Below are 25,462 nucleotides of genomic sequence, written 5' to 3'. Positions count from 1 at the left end.
CCAACTCGAGTTAAGGCTGGTACGCTGGTTGGTTTGGTAGGGGGGACCGGATATAGACAGCTTTTGTGATACCCCATAAGATCACTAGTGGGGGGAGGAAAACGCGTGGCAATTAGGTACCAGACATTTTTTTTTAGACGAAAGGTAGACATTGGTCACCTTTAAATTTTAGGTGGGCTCATTTTTCTGTTTTTATTATTTTTTTTACTTAAAATTTTTGTTGCATTTTATTGAGGATTTGTGTTTGGTTTTATACGAACAGGTGATCACAAGATACCTGCGCACCTACATTGAAATAGAAACAACCAAAAAGAAGAGGGGGGTCAGCATTTGGCTTTTAAGAGAGGGTTTTTGGGAAAATTTTACTAGAGCTTGAGTGGTGGTACAAGGTACGGTGGTTCAAGAAGACCCTACAACGAGGAAGACACTCCGTGACGAGTATTGGGACAAGACCGAAGAAGTCTTGGGACAGAGCAGTCTTGGGATAGTGGTCTTGGGACAGGGTCTTGGGACAGTGGTCTTGGGACAGGGTCTTGGGACAGTGGTCTTGGGACAGGGTCTTGGGACAGTGGTCTTGGGACAGTGGTCTTGGGACAGGGTCTTGGGACAGGGTCTTGGGACAGTGGTCTTGGGACAGGGTCTTGGGACAGTGGTCTTGGGACAGTGGTCTTGGGACAGGGTCTTGGGACAGGGTCTTGGGACAGGGTCTTGGGACAGTGGTCTTGGGACAGGGTCTTGGGACAGGGGTCTTGGGACAGTGGTCTTGGGACAGGGTCTTGGGACAGTGGTCTTGGGACAGTCTTGGGACAGTGGTCTTGGGACACTAGTCTTGGGACACTAGTCTTGGGACACCAGCCTTGGGACACTGGTCTTGGGACACTACCCTTGGGACACTAGTCTTGGGACACTAGTCTTGGGACACCAGCCTTGGGACACTGGTCTTGGGACACTACCCTTGGGACACTAGTCTTGGGACAGTAGTCTTGGGACACTAGCCTTGGGACACTAGTCTTGGGACAGTAGTCTTGGGACACTGGTCTTGGGACACTACCCTTGGGACAGTAGTCTTGGGACACTAGCCTTGGGACACTAGCCTTGGGACAGTAGTCTTGGGACACTAGCCTTGGGACACTGGTCTTGGGACAGTAGTCTTGGGACACTAGTCTTGGGACAGTAGTCTTGGAACAGTGGTCTTGGTACAAGGGTCTTAGGACACTAACGGAGAGTACTGTGATAGTGACGAATAGTCTTGGGACGGTATAGAAATTGAAGTCAAATTACAACAAGTGCGTTTTAAGACAGAATAAGACAAATCGAAATAGGTAGGGTTAAGACCAAATTAAGGAAAATTTTTCGGAGGTTTTAGAAAGAGAATTGGATAAGGTTTTTAACACGTTGTACAGAATTTGTTACCACAAAAAATATTTTTTTTACCCTTAGAATAGAATCGTGTATATAATAAAATTGTAAATAGAAGCAGTTGTAAATAGAAATAATGAGGCGGAGTAGGGTACCGGTGCTCGAAAAAAGGTCAAGTGGATCAAACACGAAATATAATTCATCGCTGCGCGGAACGACATCAACGGGCCCAAAGATAACGAAGACGAACTTGTCAGTTAACATGGTCAGCACAAGGAGTACAGCGGAGAACAGAGCGAAAGAGGGCACGGAAGGGGAGCGAGTAGAACCCACCATCGAGATTGATCTAGAGACACCCGATCAAAGTGTGGATGAAACAAGGAAGATGGCGACAGAGTCAACTCCAATGCCCAATGCAGAGGAACCGAACCAGAAACCCATAGAGTTCTCACCGATAGATGACGCGGAAGATGCAATAGGCAACACCGAAGAAACGGTGAAAGAAGACTCTCAAGTAAAGAGGACATCTTTTACGGAAAAATTGGGAATAATGTTCGGAATAAAAACAAAAGAAAACGTGACTGAAGAACCAAAAGCAGAAAGAGCACGAACGTTTGGGACAGTGAGCACGAAGACCTCAGAAGCCAATCCAAGAGAGGAACAAGCTAAAGCAGAGGCTACGGCCGAAGAGAGACCGACAGCTGACCATGAAGAGACTACCATTGAGCTGGGTGACTTGTTGGCGAAATTAAATCAGATTGACAAAAGACTTAAGCACAGTGAAGAAGACAGAGAGGTGATAAAAAAGGAGATAAGATACAACAAGCACGAGTATCTAGACAGTTATTTTAACCTAGCTAAGGCAACAGATGAGAGACTCAAGGAAATGTCAGATAAGGTAGAAGCCACCAATGAAGAACGAGAAAAGAACATCAAAACAGACATGCAACAGTTGAAGAACCGATATGATGATGTCAACAGCCAATTAGGGAGCCTGGAAAGGAGAATGGACACAATCAGCAGGAGTCAAGCCGAGAGTTCGTGTGAAATACAGGCAAAGTTGGATGCAATCTTGAGAGGTTCTACTCCACAAGAAAGACCGGCAGCGGATCGTACGCAAGGCACCAGAGTTGACTTTGCAGAACCACAAAGGAACAAACGACAATCGACACCGTTGCCCTTAACCAGGGGTGCGATAAGCATAGCACCAACAGCTGCGAAAACAATAATGAAGAATGGAACGTCGAATACAACGACTGCTCCGGGAGATTCAACAGCTAACAGCAACACAGGACCGGATGCTATGACATGGGCCAGCACTTGGGAGATGATGAACAGGACTCTAGAGGCCTTCGCCACGAGGAACACTGACTCGAGCGACAGGAGAGAGGGAAAATCAAGAAAGACATTCAAGAAGCCAAAAGAATTCAAGGACGACTCCGATGGATGCATTGACACTTGGGTGGAAGTGATGAGATTACATCTAGAACAAGACAACTTGAGTGACGAAAGACAAGCATGTACAGCCATACTGAGCAACTTGGAAGGAACGGCATTAAAATGCGTGGTCGCAAAGAAGGAGGAAGAACGCGACACCGCGGACAAGATCTTCGAGATATTGCTGAATCGATTCGGGTCAGGCATGAAGGGTCACCAAGCGATGATGCGATTTGAAAAGAGAAGGCAGAGGGACGACGAGTCAATAGATCGGTTCCTAGATGACCTCGAGAGCTTGAGAAGGAGGAGTGACCCAGAGGAGTCGACAAATAGACGGAACTTTAGCATTGCCTCGAAGTTCATCGATGGGGTGAAAAGTGATGACTTAAGGACAATGTTAGCGACATACTACACATTGTCGAAGGACAGCGCACCCACCCCAGAAGAAATGAGACAGAAATCAAGAGAATACATGCTGATGAAACCTAAGAAGTACTCATATTCCGAAAACAGGAACACGCAAGGGGGAAGCCAACCCCAGAGGTCATCATGGTACAAACCTAGAGATGATATGGACAAGCGCAGATCATGCGCGAACTGCGGGTCAGCGGATCATCATGTGGCTGACTGCACAACGTACAAACAAGGCATGAAGAGCCTAGGTTATGCACCGGATGAAGAGGATATGAGCCAGATGGAGGAACACGAGTACTATAATGGCTTAATCATCAAGATAGGCGCCAGATGCTTCTTCTGTAACCAGGAGGGGCACTTCAGAATGGATTGTCCCTTGTTCTGGGAAGCGGTCAAGGACCAGAATCACCCCAAACATAAGTTGGCATTAGCGGCGGTGCAGAATCAGCGGAACAGGCAAAACGAGTTTGAATCTAGGAACTTGGGGGCACCAAACACCGAATTGCCGACGAAGACAGTGAAAGCTGTGACACATGTTAGCGGTGCGTTAGAGTCCGCGGCCGGAAGCTCTCTAGAGATAAATTATGAGAAAGCGGCGACGGAAGCAATTGCCAAAGTGAAACAAGATCTGGCTGCGAAAGAAATAGAGCAACGACTAAAGTTGGAGATCGAAAGACAGAATTTTAACGGAGCATTAACCGGATCGAACTCAATACCAGAGGCTAGAACGGGCTCAATGAAGACCGGGAATTGTAACACCGTGAAAATGGTGACAGGTAAACCTTTTGGAATATCGAAAATCGGAGCAAGAATAATGTCGATAATCACAGTGGGCGGACACGAGGTAACCAGAAACTTGAGCGAGCCGAGCGACCAGACGATAATGCACATTGACGTGTATGCAGACTACTTGAGTGGAATAAGTCCACAAACGACTTCTAGAGCGCTCAGGGCACTACTCACGAGAGGGGGCAGCAAATCGGTACGTGTTGATAATAGGTACACTGAAGCTTATGGTCCACACGAGGTCATGCTAAATATAGATGGAATCAACATCTATACCAAGACGATGATAACATGCGACGAAGACCTAATTGGACAAATCTATGTAGGGAAAGAAGAGTTGAAAGTAAGATCGATCGGACACTGTGCCATGCTTGAAGAAGATGCAATGCACATCGGGACGGAAGCAGACGTGACAGGGCACGTGCTAGACATAAATGGCAAAAAGACTCAGTTGCGTGGATTACTTGACACGGGAGCAGTCTTGAACGTCATACCAATCGAAACATGGGAAAAGATGGGCTTTGACAAAGGTGACTTGATAGACTCGAGAATACGGCTGTCAGCTGCAAACAAAGGGGCCCTACGGGTGCTGGGCAGGACGCCGATAATAGCCCTCAATTTGGGGGAACGTAACCTGTGGATGAGCTTCATCGTGGTAGAAAACCTAGATGAATCTGACCAATTCATTTTGGGCAGAGACTTCATCAGGAATTTCGACGTAACGATTGATCTAAATAATGCAATGTTCAGGATACGGAACCCGGATAGGAGGTACGCAATCAAACCGGTAAATTTAATAATGGCGAATGAAAACAAAGCACCGGTATTCTTGAGTAGGAGAGTGAGGTTAAAAGCTAATGAAGCGGCAATCGTAAGCTTGAGGATGAAAAATTATAATGAACTAAGTGACAACAAGCAAGTGTGTATAGTTCCGAATCCCAATAGTCAAAGCGCTGCTGTTTTAGGAAGATCATTTTCGATAACGAAGAGCGGCCTCTGCGTCAGTGTCTTGTTGAATACCCTTGATATACCGATCACGATACAGAGAGGGAGGAAGCTGGGATATGCTTTACCAGTTAAAACTCGATACGAAACAATTGAAAACTCAAAACAAAATGAAGTTGTTGATTGTCCTAATCACAGGGACAAAATTTGTATCTTGAGACGATTGCAGAGAATAAAAGATTCTTCAAGTCTTATCAAATCACTTAATTCAGAAACGGACGATGGGCTTTCGAGCTGTTCGAACTTTCCAGAGCGACCCACACTAGATGAAATGCAAACTGATAAACCGGTTCTGCCGGAGATTGAACATTTAAGGGGCAAACTGAAAGATGAACAGCTCGAAGATATCAAGGACGTACTAGAGCGGAACGAGGAGGTTTTTTCAAGGCATAAGGCGGATATCGGGTGTTGTAATTTTGTTGAACATGAAATAGAACTTGAGGAAAACGCGGTGCCACACAGGGAGGGGGCGAGGCGCATGACCCCACACAAATCGGACGCGTGTAGAAAAGAAATCGAAACGTTACTAGAGTATGACATGATAGAACCATCCAAGTCACCGTGGGCGTGTGGAGTAGTGATGGCCAAAAAGAAAGGCGACCAGTTAAGGTTTTGTTGCGACTTTCGATACCTGAACTCCGTCACGGTAAAGGATGCCTATCCCATACCTAGAATTGATGAGAGCCTCTCGAAGTTAGGTGATGCGAAATTTTTTACGACTCTTGATTTAGGCTTGGCCTTTTGGCAGGTACCATTAAGGAAGCAAGACAGGGACAAGACAGGGTTCGCCTGTGAGTTGGGTCTGTTTCAATGGAAACGGATGCCGTTTGGACTCTGCAATGCAACAGCCACGTTTCAGCGGCTGATGGCACACGCGTTGATAGGCGTGACGAAGAAGTACGGCAACCTGGTAATGTGCTACGTGGACGACGTGGTAATAGCAACGCCAACACTAGAAGACCACATCGAGAGGCTTGACGAGGTGTTCGCGTGCATGAAAAGATCGGGGCTGAAGTGTAAACCATCAAAGTGCGAGATACTCAAGGACTCGATCAAATACTTGGGCAGGATGGTAGATAAACACGGTATCAGACCTGACCCAGACGCCGTGGAAGCAGTCCTAACCTGGAAATCACCGAAGACGGAACACCAGCTGATGAGCTTCCTGGGTTTCGCCAACTATTATAGAGAATTCATCAAGGGCTATGCGGACAAGGTATACCCGATGCAACAACTAATGAGACATAAGGGCAAGAAGTTCACGTGGAACAACGCGGCAGAAGAGTCATTCCAGAGAATAAAGAAAGAGCTATGTGAGGCACCAGTACTGGGTATGCCGACAGAGAAGGGGATGTACGTGCTAGACACGGACGCGTCAGTAGTCGCTATTTCTGGGATTCTCCATCAAGAACAAGAATGGAATGGGAAGACAGTCTTGAGACCAATAGCATACGGGAGCAAGGTCCTAAGTGACACAGAAATGAAGTACGGAGCACCAAAAGCAGAGATGTTCGCGGTGGTCACCTTTGTCGAAAAATACAGAGCATACCTAGGCAGTGAGCCCTTCAAGCTGCGAGTCGACAACCGAGCACTAAGCTGGCTGAAAACGTACTCAATGGACCAGAGCTATATTGGGAGGTGGATAGTTCGCTTGGATGGATACAACATGATAATTGAGCACAGAACACGAGATAAACATCAAAATGCTGACAGCTTGAGTAAGAAGACGGAGTTCTACGAGAGGCAAGAACAAAGAGAGGCGGACAGACCTGAGATCAAAGACGGCTTCTCCTTCATGGACAAAGAAACGTACGACAGTCTTCCACTCACGAGATGGCTGGACAAATCAGGCAAACCGATTGAAGATCATCCCGAATTGCCGAAAGAGCCTCTTGAAAAGACCATCTTGAAGAAAAGCAGAGGGATTCCGATAGGAATAATGCTCAAGTCCAAGATCGTGAGGGAAACACTTAAGGCAAAAGGTTATGATCTCATCCTGGTAGAGGAGGGAACGGTCCGAATAGATGAAGACTTAATGAGGTTGCTTGAGAAACTATCAGATGACAAGCCCGTGATCCAAGGGAAAGGTCAGGAGGCACCGGAACTAACCATACTTCGGAGAGAAGAAACAGTGAACAATACTGACGTCTCAAAAGGAAGCATCACTGATAGCAAGGAAGTTGTGCGATCACTAGTTGAAAAAATCCCCGAAAAAATTCTGGAGCAGACAAAAGTCAGGGATAAGAAAGTAACATTCAGAGAAGAAGTTGAACACCTGGGACTAGATAAAGAGTCCGGGGAGTGGTCCAGATTCATGGAAGAAGACGAAACCGGAGAAGGGAAATTGTCCGGGGAGCGTGAAGAATGGGATGAAGACTCGGATGAGAGCAGCGAAGACCAAGACAGTCTATGCATGATACTGGCGGAAGAGAAGATAAGACAGCACGACAGGGAATTACAGACGGATCCATCTTCAGGGACGTACAATCTGGAAATACAAGAGGTACGAGGTGGTGAAGAGCTCGAGAAAATAGCAGTTTCAAGAAAACCACTAAGGGAACTATCGTGCAACTCAAACGTCAGAACGAATCTGGTACCAGAAGACGACATGAAAATCGTGAAAAGGATGATATGTGTGAAGCTGAGCGATGACATCCACAACCCTGGTGAAATGAATGGACAGATCATGGCGCTAAAGGAGCACGTTAAGGCGAGATACAGGCTGTCTGACCTAATAAGGGCCCAGAGGAATGACAAAATGACAAGTAACCTCTCCAAATGGATCCATTCGGGAGTCAAGGAGAAGGGGGAACTTGAGGAAGACAGCTACAAGATCTTGAGCCAGTTCTACAAAGAAAAGAGAGATTTACTTTATCACACAGCTGAAGGGGTGGTAGCGTGCAAGAGAAGAGATGAGGAAAAAATATTACACAAACACAACCTCATCATACTACCACAATTGTACCAAACGGAGGTGCTTTTCAGATCACACGACCAGATGGGCCACCAGGGGATAGATAAAGTACAACAAAGGATACTTCACAGGTTTGATTGGCCGGGAATGAGAAAAGCTTGCGAGAGATGGGTGAATGCCTGCCTAGCATGCCTTCAAGTAAAAGACCCAAGGAAGATGAAGTTTCCCCTCAAGTCTGTCGAGAGTTCGGAATTCAATGAAGTGGTGCAGATAGACCATCAGAAAATCTGCATGACGGAGTCGGGTTATAACCAAATACTAGTTATAATAGATCACTTCACCAAGTTGGCGGAAGCGGTTCCGTGCCAGACAGCCTCGGCAGAGGAGACATGTGATCACCTGATAACGCATTGGATATCGCGGTATGGTTGTCCAATGACTTTCCAGTCGGACAACGGCAAGGCTTTTGTGGGGGACTTGACAAAAGAATTGATGAAGAGATCACACATTGCTCAAGCGCACTCGACGACCTATCATCCACAGACCAATGGGTTGGTAGAGAGACAGAACAGGACACTGGTCAACATGCTCAGGGTGTACTGCTCGAGATACATGACGGACTGGGACAAATACCTGCCACAAGTAGTAGGAGCCTATAATAGTACTCAGCACTCAACGACGGGTATCAGTCCTTTCATGATGTTGACAGGCAGGGAAAGGGCAATGCCTCTAACATTCTTCTACCCGGAGTACGAGGGGAAGAGGACGTCACCTCAAGCATACGTGAAGGAAGCGATCAAAAGACAACAAGAGCTAAACGAGCTATGTCGGAGAAACACGGCGCAAGCGCAAATGAGGCAACGCAAGAAATATGACGAAAAGATACTAAGAGCAAAGCCATACGAAGTGGGCCAATACGTGTGGGTTTTCCAAAATGTCATACCGCCCAAGGGAACAAAGAAACTACTCAAGAAATGGAGAGGACCGTTCATGATTACGGAAGTACATCAACAAGGAAGGTTCTATCGCTTGAGTACAGGGCGAGCAGCACATTACGAAAATCTGAAGCCTCACATTCCGTCTCCGGAGGACTGGTGCCTGCCAAAAGACATGGAAGGTCTTGAGTACCTGGTGGTGGAACCAGCGTGCGAAGTGAATGAGAAAGGCACTAGAGAGAAAAATGATGGTAATGAGAACTTGAGTTTGGACGACAACGAAAAGATAGAAGTGGAGTCGGATGCAGGTTCATTTGTAGAAGAAGACTGGAACGACCCAGAGCAAAACGAGGTACCGAAGTGGATGGAGCCGGATCGACCAACACCACCGGAAACCAGGACTGGCAATCGTAAACGAACAGGTATGAGGTACAATAGGTACGGGGATGACTTCTTGATCGATAAGATACAGCCAGACAAGTTGGGCGATGAACTACTAAGCGCAGGCGAACTGGAAGCCGAAGAGGAATGGCAGGTCATTGACGATGGTGGACATTATCCGCAGGATGATTACTCGACGCCAGAATTGGAGACGGATCTCGAGCAGAGTGAAATAGAAAGGAGGGAGAACACGAACTTGAGGATTCTAGAGTGGATGCGTGATGTCAAAGACGAGAGCCGCGAAGGACAAAGCATTCAGCAAATCGATGTATCAGCAGCAAATTACATGAAGACAGAGGACCCTCTTTTCGGATGGACAGCAACAGACAGGCCACTGGACATCCCCAAGGACAATTCAGACCCGACTACATCGACGGGGACGTCGATAAATATTTTTGTCCGGGGAGTGGGGGTAGGACTTACCCACACCGAAAATTTGATGATAAAGAAGCTCAAGGAAGTGAGGGAAACAAGCGGATTGGAACTGGAGGAAGAAGAACCAGAGCCTACCATAGGAAGGAATTTCAAAACGAAATTCGAAATACCCAATGAATACTCAGAGAACATCATGATAACGGATAGCGACTTCATCCTGTCAAACAGGACCAGCGCGATCTGCATCACGGCGGACATGAGTTTCAAATCAAGATTGGAGGCTGACTTCAAAAGAGAGTACCAGAACGTAGAGTTTCTGTTCAGACAGAGGCCAGGACTGGGAGGCATAGCAGCGCTTCCACCGTCAGTGGCACAAGTCCCGGGCAAATACCTCTGCTTCCTAGTAACGAGAGTCAACGACAGAAACACAATTGATCCCGAACACGTGATATTGGCACTGACAAGACTACGTGACTTCATGATTGAAAGAGGAATAGTGGAGGTCTCGATGCCGGTGTACGACCCAAACAGGGGCAAACTGAGCTCGAGGGAATTGTATGCTATCCTACATGTGGTCTTTGCGGAAACCGAGATAATGGTGCATCTTCACAAGAAGTACTACTTGAGCATCGCCTGAGTCGGGTACATGGAGGTATCGAGTCGGGTGTGAGGGAGGAGTCTTGAGTTAGGTACTGGGGTGCGGCGCAGGTAAAAGGATCTTAAGATGTGATTGGCATGACAATTGAATTTTAAAAGAAAGAATTGATGGTGCTAAAACATAAAATGAATCTGCATGTTCTTAAAGGAAAATCCAATCGAATTGCTTTAAGTGATATGAGAATGATAAGATTTTAACCATATGGGTAGAAGGGGGGTCTCTAGGTTAGGAACGTGACATGCTAAGTTTTAATAAGCTTTCTGTTTTCAGATCGAGTTTGAAAAACAAAGTTGAAAATCCAACTACACTCAAGCGAGAAACAAAAAGAGAGAATCTTGATTAGACACGCGATAATCCGGATCTACAGCAAGTGCTTGCAAGAGAAAATTCCTAGAGAATTCTTGAATTAGGTAATTCTTGAGTTGGTAAGGTAATTCTTGAGTTGGTAAGGTAATTCTTGAGCTGGTTAACATCTATCTCCACACATCCCGAAGTTATAAAGAATGGCAGACCGATTCTGGAACTCCGTGCCCGCGGCTCTGCAGAAGCCCACTCTTGACGAGCTGTACAGACGCTTGAGGGACCTGGACCACACCCAGATAGACGAAAGAATGGCGGTGATGCTGAATGCGATCCTCCAGTTGGAGGACCAGGGTGAGTGCAGGGAGTCTGCGACGGAGGCCGTCTTGATAGTCGGCTACACCACCGAGGGCATATCAAATAGGGCACAGACCAGATGGTTGTCTTGGAATGCGGATGGAGGAGTAAGGGGCTTTGACTTGGCAAGAAATCCTGGCCTGAGTAACAACACCGAACACGGCGCAGGAGAGTTCCCGCTACCGATGAGGCCAACAGCAAGATCCACGGGACAGAGCTCGAGTAAGGTGCCGTCGATGTCGCGAGCGCAGCAGACGACCGAGGCATATCCGGAGCAGGGGGTCCTAAAGAAAGAGCTTGAGAAGGCGCTGAAGGAAAAGAATAAAGCGAACCTCGATCGGGATCAGGCGAAGCTGGATAGGGAGAAGCTTCAGCTGGAGAGGGACCAGTCAGTCGACGAGCGAGATCAGACGTTGAAATTACTTGAGATGCTGAGGGCTGAACATCAGCAGGAGCTAAGGGTGCGGGAGAACGTCGCGAATCGTGATCAACTAAAGTCGGAGTTGGAAAGGATAGAACAGCGACAACGCGAGCTTGACGCACAAAAGGGAGCCAGGTCTAACGAACGAGTGGTGACAAGCTCGAGGCCGGAGTCGCGCATGGAGGTGGATGAAGCTCCCAGGGCTAGAGGACGGTTCAACCTTGACCGCGAGGCCAGGGAACACATGAGTGAAGGCTTGGAGGTCTGGATACCGAATGACGTGACGCCTTCCTTGCGCAACCTAGAGACCCAACCTGTACGCCCTCTGATGGATGTGGTGTTACCCGGATATACCCCAACCTCGACCTCGAGTGGCAGCCAGGTGAGTGGCGCCTCATCGCGCCTGAAGGAGCTGGGCGAGAAATTGCAGCAGCAGAGTCGTGAAAGATCGACAAGGCCAGAGCTTCCCCCAACTTGGAGGGAACAGCCGGTCAGAAACGTCGTGATCGCGAGCTACAAGAAGAATACAGAAGGGAACTACCACAGGCACAATCGGCTGGACTGGAGTGCGGAACAGGGAGCCAGGAGGGACTGCTTCCATGACGCAGCCTGGGTGGAGTATCTAGCGCCACCTCGTGTGCCAGAGGGTGCAGTTCACCTAATTATAGGGGATAGCCTGGTGCGGGTGTTGACCCAGATACGGTCACACTGGCAAACAGGAGTCTTGAGTTTCGCTGGAGCTGCCACGCCACAGATGTTGGCAACCCTGGACATGATAGGGATGACCAAAGTTTACACAGTGACCCTGATGGTTGGGACCAACGACGTGTCAAGGGGAGAAGCGAGGAAAATAACGAGGCTGTGCGACAAGATGAGCTGCCTTCTTGAGGAACTAAGGATCCAGATGGACCCCATCATGCTGACGGTATGCACGGTCCCCTACAACATGATGTTTGATCAGCACGCCTTAGAGATGAACCAGAAGGTGCGGAGCCTGAACAAGGCGATCCGAGACATACACCGAAAGAGTGTGCTTCCTCTCAGACTGCTGGACATAGCTGAACGCATGGAGAACAAGGGATTCCCTGAAGACACCTCGAAAGATGGAATCCATTTCGATAGGCCAAGGGGAGCGGAGTGGCTGAACGACGTCTTCCAGGAACATATAAACACGCTAGAAGCGGACCTGCTGGAGACAGCCCAATTCACTTTAGGACCACCTCCCAACCCACCATTCCTTGCCTCGAGGGCCTTGGCTGGTCGCTTGGGAGCGAGAGTTGATACTAGAGACAGTTCAAGGAGCAATCAGACCCGATTGCAGAGTGCCACACCAATGGAGTCGGAGGAGGTAGAGTCATCAACACCTCCGGGCTCGGCGATGTCCTCCGTGGTGGTGGCAGATGGCAGGAGAGAAAAGAAGTCTATGGAGACTACCCGCTTGAGATATCCTGAGAAGGTGAAGGAACTAGATCTAGAGACTTTGGAATGCAGACGAGAGTTGGCGGAAACCCTGGGGATCGAACGAGTGTCGCATGAGGACTTGAATAGACATCATTGCGTAGACTGGTTGAAAGCACACGAGGCGCATTTCTCGAGAGCGAAGTTAATGGAGACTACAGACCTGACTGGAATTCCCACAAAAGCGATCATGGGACCCATTAACTATAGGCCTCTCAAGCTGCTAGGGAGTCCCGGACTTATAGTAGAACCTCCCAAGCACCGAACTGGCATCGCCAGGATCAAGTTGGCAACCCCGGCGCAATTAAAAGTGGTAGACAAGCTACTCAATCCGGGGGGAATGGAGTTGCCTGACGCTGCTTACGAAGGTCCCAAGTTGGCAGAGGATCCCAGGTACGGGAAGCCCTGTGGCGGCACCCAATTGGCCAAGACTCTGGCAGTTTATGATAGAGCAGATCCAGCTGCTGCAAGAGTAGTCATTGTGGCGGGATCGGACTTCGAAGGAACGTCTCCCAAGTTGTTCTGGCCGGAGACTCTGGTATACTCTTTGCCAGGAGCCGAATTGAACCAGATGTTGACCCTAGTGGTGGCAATAAAGTCGGAGATGCCCTGTGAACCTGAGCTGCTATTGTTTGCAGGAATGAATGACCACCTGCATGCGATGGGACTTCTTGAGCAACTGAAGGGCAAGGAGGTTCCGACATCAAGGAAGATATGGGAGGCCATTCAGGCGTTATTTGCGGCGATGAATGAGGTACAAGAGAACGTAGCCTCAAGATTTGGGTCCAAGACAAAGGTGGTGTTTACCACATCCCCAGGATACGCAAGCATGCCACCCGCCCTACAATTCGTGTACGCGGTCTTGATCTTGATAGCAGAAGGGAGTGAATGGCGGATTCTGATGGCAGCCCCCAATCGAGAGCTGGAGCCAGTGAACTTGAGACTTTACAAATCAGAATTACCAGCGGCATGGGCTGACATATCTCATGCGCTGAGGGGCTTTTACGGACTAGCCGACGTCTTGATTGTGTTGGATGAGGTACTCTTGCTAGAGATATCGAACTTTGCTAGACAACTCAAGTTCAGCCCAGTCATCGGGGACGATCACACGGCGATAAACCAGTTGACGGCCAGCCTGTGGTTCCGGTTTATGGAGGTGAAAGTCGCAAATTCCACCAGCAAGTCTAGAGGTCCCAGCAACGAGAGGAGAAATGTGGTCGAGACGGAGAAACAGTTAGAATCGATGAAATATCGCTTGACTCAAGAGAATGGCTGGTGGCCATTCCTGACACCAAGGCTGGAGAACGTCACGAATAAAACGAGGGAAGAAGCACCACTCCTCGTGAAACAAATCTGGAGTTTCCTAGAGAAGCAACTGGAGCTGGCCGAGGTAAGAGACATGACGGTGGCTAGATTTGTCTCGGCCGCCAATGAAGTGACAATCGCAGGGTTCTGGAGAGAGCACGCCAAAGGCGAATTGAAGACTCGGAGGGATTACGAGATTCTCAAGTTCTTGAGTCCTTGCTGGGAGAAGGAATTCTTGGCAGGAGTATTCGGTACCACGGCGACTATCTTTGGAGCCTTCGTGCAGGAGATACTGGGCATGCCCATCAGCCTGCTCTTGGCCCTGTATTTGGTCTACCCCAGGTACTTGTTCAACATGGGCCCAGCATACATGTTTAGTCGAGGAGTGGAGACACTTCGAGTTGATGGGTATCTGGCGCTAGTACTCTTGACCCATGGGGAATTGGTGTCGTTTCATCGGTTAATGGAATATGGAGAACCTCTGTCTATGGGGAGAGTCCACACGAGTATTGAAACCAGCTCCTACAAGTGTGCCGCAGGGTTGAAGACACTGCTGGTGCAATACCTCATGATGCAGAATCGATACATGACGGGTGAAGATGAGAACCCAACCTCGAGAGAAGAATGGGAGAAGGCGAACAGAGGGATGCCTCTGTTGACGGACCTGTGCCTGGCAATGAGGTCGGACCCAATGGGGATAATCCGAGGTCTGGAGGAGGTGATGACCTGCATCTATGGTCCAGCAGTGACGTACGCGTTTCCAGATCCCCTGGTGATAACGTATCGTCACTCGGTGACGCACTTGAGTCTCATCAGCGTACTGGATGGTACAGCGCTGAATTGGTGTCAGCAGGAGGTGCTCAGGGCGCGAATGAGCAACACGGTACTCTTTGGAAAGGTGAAAGATGCCGAGCTGATAGTGTGCAACTTCAGGGGTCAAATGCAATGTAGAATGGGAGGCAAGCGAGAGGGTCCCATTGAAATGTATCCCAAATTCTGGAACTTGAACCCATTGACGGCGGACGGACGAGAAATCTTGAGAATTCCTGCCTGGAAGGAGTGCTTCGCACTGGTGAAGAGGGAGCTGGAGACCATAATGGAGAAAGAAATCCTCCCGGCCACCATGCCTGAGTTCCCAATAGTCAGGAGGATGACCTTAGGAATGAATAGTCCCTTGGTAGTTCCCTCCATAATGGCGAGGATGACGGCGGAGGAAATGCAGAAGGATTTCACTGATGGCTGGGACCCCCTGTTCATTGGCTACACGGCGGCGGTCTACTTCCATACCAGCGAGATGAAGGTAAACTCGTGGACGACGCAAGCGAAAAAGAGTAGAGGTTCGCAGCCCCCAGGGTATGAGGTGAGGAAGGTCTTGAGAACTCTTGAGAAGGAGGGACTTGAGAACATGTTGCCCATATGGGATGATGGCAGGATGATCGTGATGGAGGGGCACGTCGCACTGGTGGACGACATGAAATTTGCCACGAGAAAATATAAGGCGCCCTATGGCTTGGAACAGGTGGAAATAAGACAGGAAGGAACAGAACTAGATGCAGCAGGTCAACTGCACGTAGCACTGACGGAATACAAAAAGCTGGATCCTGCGACACCATCACCACTGTCCGTGGACACACCTGGAGACAAGAGGAGCGGACCCGTCGAGGACCGATTTAAGAAAATTCTCGAGAGAAGGAGACATGAGTCAGAAGAAGAGAGTATGGATGAAACTCTCAGTGAAGCTGGTGAAGACATGGAAGTGGGGAATACGCCTGAACCAGGGCCATCAGGGGAGGAGCTCACCACTCAAGAGCTGTTGAAAGATTTGAGCGAGGAGAATTGGGCAGATACTGCCACACCACCCCTGATTCCGTCTCCGCGGAAGAACCTAGAGTTGCCATTGGCAGGTGAGACCTTCAATATGGGGATGTTACTCTTGAGCTCGGAGGAAAGGGAGAAGAACACGTTCGAAGGGAACAGGGACATATTCTTGGGATCTCTCGAGGATGACGCTTGGCAGGAGTTCCTGGAGGAATTCAATCGAGAAGTGGGCAGCGAGACGACGCTGGACAAGTTCAAGAAGGAACTGTGGGACGCAGTAGTGAGATTCGGGGAACCGCTCCTGATAGGAACAGGCCTGGATGAGAAAGCAAGAAAAGAGCTGCTGAACAAGCTAGTGGAGCTGAGGAACGCACGATCGAAGACTAGAAAAGAGAAATGTGAGGACAGCTCTACTCTGAAACAAAAAACTGTGGATAAAATGGTTGATGATATAAAAAGGGATAAGGTTGGGACTAGTAATATGATTAAAAGTACTAATATCCTTAAGGCTCGAGCAGGGGGGAGGCAAGAGTTGGAAGGAGTGGATGGAGAGGTCGAATCAATGATGATAGCCACAACACCCTCGAGCAGAGATGTGAAGACTCGCAAGAGGAAGAGAGAAGTGGAAGGATGGGGTAGTCCTTCAGTGGATGCTGTTTCGGAAGGAAACTTGAGAGAGACGGCGCCCATCGTTTTGGCCCGATGCAAGACGGCGGCATACAAGAACAGCTCGGAGCTCAGGAAACCACTTGAAGTAGAAAAGGAAATAGAGGTTTCCACCAGTTCTACGTCAGAAGAAGACTTCAAGCCTCAGAAGGTAAACGTGAAGAGAGGTTCAACGAACGGACAGGTAGGGGAAGTGGAGATCGGCAAAGAATGGATCTCGAAGGCACATCAGGACATGGGCAAACAAGTGACGAGTGATCCATTGGAGAGGAACAAGACGAGGAACACTTCCCGGACCTGGTGGGTGGCCCTCGAAACATTGAAGGAAAATGAGGACTGCTTGAAGAAGTTGGACAGTGGAATAGCTCGCAGGCGACGCAATTGGGCCACCCAGCAAAAAGCCGAGGTTAATAAGATAGAGATGGCAAGTCATCTGAAGAGGTCCTGGCAGAGTTTGTTGAAGGATCATTTTGAAGAGGCGATGAGAACATCCTCATCAGCACCGCCACTAATGGCGAATCCCTTCGTTAGAACTGCGGGACAATTAATGTTCACCTGGAGTCTGGTGGGAATAGAGTTGGAGACATTGACCTCGTATGACAGGCTGAAGTTGGGAAGCAAGAAGCTAGAGGTGTATCAGGCACTGATGCAACACGTGGCCAGGGACAATTCAGGCTTGAGCCTGGCTAGGAGAAAAGATGCCACATGTTTTTTGAGATGGACAATGTCAATGATGTCTGATAGCACCATCCTGGCATGCCACCAGAGAGCAAGTGGAAGTAAAACCATGGAGAGAAGAGTCTCAACGATCATCTTGAACGTATATCAGAGTACAGGAATAGAGAAAGAAGATGGTTCCAGACTATCCTTAGAGAACCATCGAAAGCTGGACGAGGTACGGAGGTTCTCTAATAAGAAGTTCGAGGAAGAACATGATGTTCACCGTAACCTGGCCTCGTCAGAACAGTACTCGAGACTCAGTGAGAAGGGGGAATACCAATATGTGTCTGGAGTGATGGGAATAGCCTACAATCCCTTCTTAGACTCGGAAGCTGGAGGAGCCCACAGAAACCATGAGGTAGCGGAGCTACTGAAGTTTTGGACAGAAAGAATAATGGAGATAGACGCGGTGGAGAAAGAGGGGCCGAGCCTGGGCCTGATTCTTGAGAAAACACCAGAGGTGATAAGCATACCGCGCTCAAACAAGAGAGTTGAAGTGAACATGGGCGGTGGAAATGGCTTGTTAACCACGAACTTGGGAGTGATATGGAAGCTACTAAGACCCTCCTGGTGTCCACATCCCCATGCGGGTCTAATCGAGGAAACCACCGAGCGAGTGAGGTTAGCACCAACGGAAGATGAAGATCTGGCGAAGTTGAGTGTGCTACATAAGCTAATCACACCCCAGATGCAAGAGCCAAGCGAAAGGACGAGCGACCCCGGGTCAGCAAAGAAATTGGAGCCGGGTAGCTGTCTGGATTCGACGTGTGGGAAAGGAGAGCGCATCTGCGATGGACGGTCATGCGTTAGAATACTGTCGTTTCAAAAAGAAGACCTGGTCACTTGGTTCGAAGACATCACAGAAAGGGAGAAAAGTGAAGTGCAAATAACAGCGGAATGTTACGCGAGAACCACGGTGAATATAGCGACAGCTCTCGGATTCTTCTCGAGAATGTGTGGTCTGCAGGCACTGGAGAGACTGGAATCTGAACATCATTTAGTGACGGCGTTGAGCGTGGAATCATGGCCCGGGGTGTTGCAGGTGACTCAAAAACACATCCGGAGCTGGAAAGTTGGTCTTGAGGCGGAAATGGGATTTCCCCTGAGCGAAGCTTATGGCTTGCCATTGAACGCGAAATCGCTGATAGGGTCAATGATGGCCAACTTGTGCGGAAGTCACTACCCGCTACACATGGCGATGGTGGAAGTGTCCAGCCAGAGAATACTGGTGGACAAGGCCTTCTCAGTGCCCAAGTGTGTGAGGTTGGCTCGGATGTCGCATCACTCGCACAAGTTGTTGAGAAAAATCAAAGGGACAGTACCAAAAGAATTGAGAGATGACTTAAGCGAAATCTGGGGAGAAGATCTTCTGAAGTTGGAAAGAGAAAACACGAGCGATCACGAGAGACAAAACGTGATCGGGAAACCTGTGGGAAGTACTCCGAACCTGGAAGACAAAGACACGATGCACGAGAAAATGATGGAGCTTGAGCCTCTCTTGGAAGCCTCAGGGGAGCGTAATCTCAGGAGCATTGAGATCTCTCATGGGGAATGCCCATGCCACTGCTTGGCACAAACGGTGTGGTATCCAGATCACAAGAACCTTTGCCTGGTGTGGGATGTGGAAGAGATTCGGTCGATCGGACTACCGGATCACCGGCAGAAGGTGACGCTCTTAGTAGTGAGTACGATGTTAGCTCTGAGATGGATAGAAGAGAATATCGGGAGGCGACGACGCCAACGGCTGAGTCAATATACGCGATAGACTACAGCAGGAGACTCGAGTTGTTTGAGACTGCGTGCAAAGTATTCGCCATACCGACGGAAGTCAGGCACGTATGGAGTCGCTTGAGGTACTTTCCATGGTTTCGGGCGACACTGACGTCTTGGTTGTACAGGGCAACGAAAGATCACATGAGAAAACATCAAAAGGAGTATCGACAGTTCCAGGCCGAGATTGGGCCGGAAGCTTTCAAGAGACCCCTGCTAACCCATCGTAATGCGATCACGACGGGATGGAAGAGAGTGGGTAAGATGTCTAGAGACAATACCAAGGCGAGGGAGTCGATACTAGAGGAAGACCTGGCGAAGAACGTGAGCTTGAGCCTGCACAACTCCTTTTGCTTGAACCGAGAAGCTAGGGTGAAGGCACTACCCAACCAAGCAAAGAGATTGCAGGAGCAGAGAGAATGGATGCGATCCTATGAACAGCTGAAGGCTTGGGAGGAGATTGTGATTAGTTCCGATGATGAAGAGGAACTGTTGAGACAGTTTGCCGCATCTAGCACTTCAGGATGCAGTACCTCCAAGGCGAAGAGTACGAGATGAATGGGCAAATCGGATGGATCTTGAGTCTTGAGAGGGAAAGGGGGCTTGAGTGTGAATCCGAGTGAAACTTGGATTCACGAAAAAGAAATTTTAACAAAGCAAATATTGTTACTAATATACTATATTTATTATATAAATCAAAATGCTGCATGACAATTTCCTGATTGAATAGGACAAAAGAGATTTTTAAATGATTGGCTTGAAAAGCGAAAATTCAAAGGTGCAGGTAAATGCAGATTTTGATTGCTGTTTAGCAATAGTGTGAAAATTTTACATGGCTGTGAATTTTGGGGTGTAGATAAGCTTAAGTCTGCTGCAAACTTCTGTAAATGACCACTGGCACTGTATCTTGAGCAACACTCGGTTTTCTGGGACTCACTGGCAGAAGACAGCACGCGATGAGGACATCGATCTCGAGTCCGGGGAGTATGTGCCAGTCGGTCATATTTGGAAGTTTGACCTTGAGAAGAGCAGAAAACACTTGATTTTGGAGTGAAATTTAATTTTTCAAAATTTCGAATGGAACATGTCATGCACAATTTTCTCGCGATAACTGAAAATCAGAAAAAGAAAAGAGAACAATTTTAGAACAATTGCGGGAAAGTTGTCAGATAAAAACGAGTGGGAAATTGCTATTCGCAATTTCCATCATAGTGAACAAGAGTAGAGCTGTCCTATCTGAAATAGAAGACAGAGTATTCCCGAGAGAGTAATTATTCGAACTGAACCAGAGTGAACCTTCGACGGAAAGGTGGACAGCTTGAGTGTCCCAATGGTCCACATAAAACTTCGTTCTTGAGTTCAAACTTACCCTTACCATTCAAACTGATAAACATTGAACTTATCTAGTTACTTTAGTTAATTCTAGAGTTGCTCACCCATTTAATTACTTCCTGTGCTTGAGCGCATCAACATGTGAGTCCTTAATTTAAATTTCTAGAGTGTGTTTTATGATTGTTATGTTGAGGTAAGGCGAGTTTTAGGTTGATCCATCTGAAATGGATCAAAGTTCCACTGTCTAATAAAAAAGCAACTTAACGGATTGTTCCGACCCGGTTTTTAACGGCGTTCATGTATTTTGGGTATCTAGAGACCTAAGTATGGGGACGTTTCTAATTCTAGAGTGGGGGGATATTTTAGTAGTAGCCTTTAAGCTGTAACGGGTCGTAGTCTCATGTCACAAGCGAACCGAATTGGCTCCGACTGATTTGAGGCGGAAAAACACAAGAGATAGTGTCCCTGACTCCTGAGCCAATAGTTATAGGGCCTATTTTTCTTAAGCCTCATGTGTGACTGTAGTAGACGAATGTTACAGTACCGAGGAACCTCGGTCAGGTTATTTTATCGAGCAGAGAGTTTGACTGGACTGCATTAAAGGTTGGAATTCAGACAATTCAGCCAAATATATACAGACAATCCAGCCTGAGACATTTCAGCCAGTTTTACAGAACACTAGATTCGAAAGAAAAAAATTAGAATTGGAGCTATTTCACGGTTTAAGGTCGCCGGTGGGCGCGCTTCGCCGCTTTGCGGGGATAACCGGCTCTAAATTTCGTATAGAGTCCTACCCTCTGTAGGCAAGCTCGCAAAACGTTGGCGCGACTGCCGCGGTCACTATTATTGGCTGAACTGTCTGCATACTTTTGGCTGAATTGTCTGAATTTCAAATCGGCTGAATTGTCTTTGGCCGAATTGGTTGGACGCGCTGTGGTCACATTCTTCGCTGAGATGAGCGAATCTTCCGAGATGAGCGAAGTTTTTTCGGTAATTTTGTTGACTTCATATAATAATGGTTGAACCTTTAGAAAAATTTTTAAATAAAAAAGCCAACCGAACTGACCCTCGTCAGATTTTTTGGAAAATTTTGACTTAGTATTTTACTAGTTTGTTTCTGATCGGATGTATTTATCTTGTTCTTTCTTGTGCAGTTAATAGTGTTCGTCAGTTTTTTTCCTAGTTTTTTTGTATAGTTTCTGTGTATCAAGTTTGTCGTCTACAGTTTATTGTTTTTTTTTTGCATTTTTGTTTAAATTGTATGGGAAAGTAGCCATTTTATTTAATGTGTCTGAGATTAACCAAGTAGCTAGTGCTATTAATATAAAATTTTTGATAATACTGCTCAAATTTTTTGGAAGAATTTATCGTTTTCCTGAAATGTCATCCTAAGTTGATTTGCGCTATTTTTGTCCGAAAAACGTATTTTATTTCTATGGTTATGCATTGCTTAAATATTTCGAAATTTTTTAGAAATATCATTTTTAATCTTCTTATTCGAGCTTGTTCTGCGCATTTGTTGAGCCAATAAATGGACAGTTTAGTATTTTCAATTTAAGTTTCGATTCTATATATTAAGTTGAACTTTATTCTTATACGCTATTTTTTCTGCCTCGTAAATATAAGGGAAGTTTTGTGTTTATTAACTTCTTTCTCAGAAAATTTTGCTTTTTGGATTTTTTTTCATCGTGTAATTTATAAAAGGTTTCATCGCTTGTCCTAGCGTAATTTAATGCTGTGCAGCCAAGTTAGCTGGAACTGGAAAAAAATTGTTGCTAGTAAGTTTATAGTAATTGATTGATGTTAAAAAAACTCTTGCAAAACAGTATATTCAAATTTTTCTCATGTTAAGATTCGATGACAGTATTTTAGATTCTAAGTTTATTTCGTAAATTATGCGCATTTTGAAACAAAACTTCAATTTGTATGTTACAAAGAGACGAACGGTTGCTGCGATGAATAAAATTTACTCCGGTGAAACGGTTGAGGTAAAAAATGCATTTTGCTCAAAATTTGTGAATTTTCGTTGTTTTCAATCCACGCATCTTATTGTAGTTGCATTAATCACGCCAGAACAGAATTGTTCTATCGTTGCTTTTTATTACCAAACTCTTCAACCATGTCAAAATTAGCCCAAAAAGAAAAATTTTTGATTTTTTTTTGCAACCAGGACGCAAAGGATTCTGCTGCTAACGGCAGAATTCGACTTATAGAACAGAATGTTTTATGGCGCAGCAGATAGAAAAGAGTTTCAATTATATGACAGAATTTATCGATTTTTTCCTCAGAATTCTTTTTAAAATAGTAAATGAATTTTTTATCTCAAAGGAGTCAAAATGATACATTTTTGTAATAAACGCTTCATTGATAAAAGTTTTCATGGAGCAGAAAGAAGCAAATATTTGTTTAAAGCAGTAGAATTTGCTCTATATAGCAGCAGAGTTCTTTGAGCCCTGATTGTTGACGCGGCTCGACACTGGTATGATAAAGTTAAAGAATTTGCCTTGTGGTGGCACCCAGTCCGGTTATTTGCATGTAAAACACTGGTTTGTAGAACTTTAATTAAAACCCCACCGGACACATATCACTGAAATACAACAACAGAGTTAACATACTGTCACATATTCCCCAGACTTTCTTATTGAGTTCGCATGGATCATCAATGATCGGCGAATGGATTACTGAATATTGGAATAGTTGTCCAGTAACGAATTATCCAGCTGTGAACAAAAAGAGAGTAATGAAAATAACTCAAGAAAGGAATAACAAGTGCTATACGGAGACTTTCTGGTGGCAAGAAAAATATTATCATGAGCAGTCACTCGATATAACTAAATACTTTTCTGGCCCAACATAAATTGTTGCAAACTTTCCGACGACTTTGGAGATAACTTTGTTAGGCAATCTGCCAATTCCTCGTCTGTAGGAACCCATTTTAACTGGTGTAGAATTCCATCATTGATCAAAGAACGCAAATACGCTATATCCACTCTCAGTCTCTTGTCTTTCTGAACTTTCGTTGAGAAAACGTTTTGCACTAAAGAAAGATTATCCGTATATGTTCGAATATTGACATTTTCCCCCGTTAACTCAGAAATAATCTTTTGACAAAGAAATGCAGCATCAACTGCATTTACACAAGAAATTGTTTCTCCGCATAAAGTGCTCCTGACAACACGTCTCAGTTTCTGAGACTTCCAGCTCAAAAGAGCAGGTCTTTTGTCAGACGCCTGTAAAAAGACCAAATAACCGGACTGGGTGCCACCACAAGGCAAATTTCCAAGAGAAGAATCGGTAAAAACGTTCAGTTTCCACTCATCTGCACTTCCAAGATTCTCGAACATCAAATATGAATCAGATGCAGAATACCTCAATTTTCTCACAATTTTATTGACAGCTAAGAAATGTGAGCGCTGCCAATCTTTGGACGAACCAAGCAATTGACATACTTGAAAAGACACATCAGGACGAACCTGTGATGCGACCCATTGTAACTTCCCCAGAATAGCACGCATATCACGCCTAGCAAACTTGTTGACCACAAAATCATGTTTTGGCACAATAATCTCCCGCAATTCTTCTACATACGAGGATAAGTCCAGTTTAATTCCTCTTTCCGTTTGCGATAAGTCAAACCCAAGATAACGAAATGGAGCTGTCTCTGTCGATCTGATGTCGAAAACCACGTCAAGCGACTTCATCACAGAATATTCAAACTGTTCGGTGCCAGCCCACAAAAAATCGTCAACATGGGTAGTTAACAGTCCAACTATTTCACCCGCTTGATTTTTCTTGTAAAACAAACACGGATCAAACTCTGAAACACAGCATCCTGTGGCCAATACTTCGTCTTTAACTTTATCATACCAGTGTCGAGCCGCGTCAACAAGCCCGTAAACGCATTTTCGTAATTTCCAGAGTTTCCCCGATAATCCAACTTCCGGCGGTGGCATAACATATACATCACGGGTAAGAGGTTTTCCTTGTAAAAACGCCGTTCTTATATCCATCGAATTACATTTCCACGCCTTGGAGGCACAGAGTGATACTACTATCCTGAAAGTATCTTTGGAGCAAGTCGGAGAATCCTTTATGACGTTATGAAGATCTGGATCTTCAAAACCCCTAACTACGAGTCGTGCTTTCTTTCTATCTGGCTTCTGAGTGAGCACCCACTTGCAGGACAGATATTCTTGCCCTTCGTCGATAACTTCCTCAAATACTTCGTTTTTCTTCCAACTCTTCATTTCATCCATTTTCGCTTCAAAATAGACATCTGCAGTCGCGTTCAGAGCACTGACTTCTACATCCTCCAGTTTTGACACGTCAACGCAATCCAAATTCCCTTTAATTTCTTTGGTAGATTCATAAACAATATTCCACCAGTCTTTATGAACACCTGTCGACTTTCCTCCTCTGCTTTTGACAATCGCTTCAATTTCTTCTCCTTCAAACCCAGATTGGCGTGAAACAAAACGAATCCGTCGACCAGCGGCAGGTTTCAAGCACTCTCGTGATAAATCCTCAGAAATAGTCTCAGCAACGTCGTTTGGAACACAATTAACTGCTGTATCGCCTGGTACATCAATACGGAGTCCTTTTTCGATACCAGGTTCAATTGTAGCTGTATTTTCGCCTTCATCATCAGTTTCATCAACAACAACCTGGCGATCAGCGTCTGTTGAACCACTGTCGCCAAAAACTTCCTTTTTCTCCTCGAATCCAGCTTCTGCTTCTGATCGCCTTGGAGGCACCATCCACTTCTGTCTTCCATGCTTCAAAAGACATTTCATCTTTCCATTGCGGCGGGGTTTTATAACTCGTATTTGCCATCGTCTACCTCCTGCTACCATGTAAAACACTGGTTTGTAGAACTTTAATTAAAACCCCACCGGACACATATCACTATTTAATAAGTTTATCACAACAATTAGGCTAAAAGATATGCGTGCTATTCTGGGGAAGTTACAATGGGTCGCATCACAGGTTCG

At 46.4% G+C, this 25,462-nt stretch overlaps 1 protein-coding gene across 1 annotated transcript in view; it reads right to left on the bottom strand.

Annotated features, from left to right (window-relative positions):
• LOC134844638 (uncharacterized) overlaps positions 1 to 25,406 on the bottom strand; it is a 564,381-nt gene extending 538,975 nt beyond the window's left edge. The window contains exon 1 of the mRNA XM_063861429.1: positions 25,379 to 25,406. The gene's annotated coding sequence lies outside the window, so the exon portion shown is untranslated. The remainder of the gene's footprint in view (positions 1 to 25,378) is intronic.
• Positions 25,407 to 25,462: the final 56 nt, after the last annotated feature.

This window comes from Symsagittifera roscoffensis, chromosome 4 (assembly GCF_963678635.1).
Source record: "Symsagittifera roscoffensis chromosome 4, txSymRosc1.1, whole genome shotgun sequence".
Classification (NCBI taxonomy): Eukaryota; Metazoa; Xenacoelomorpha; order Acoela; family Convolutidae; genus Symsagittifera; species Symsagittifera roscoffensis.
This window is presented reverse-complemented; position numbering and strand designations above follow the sequence as displayed.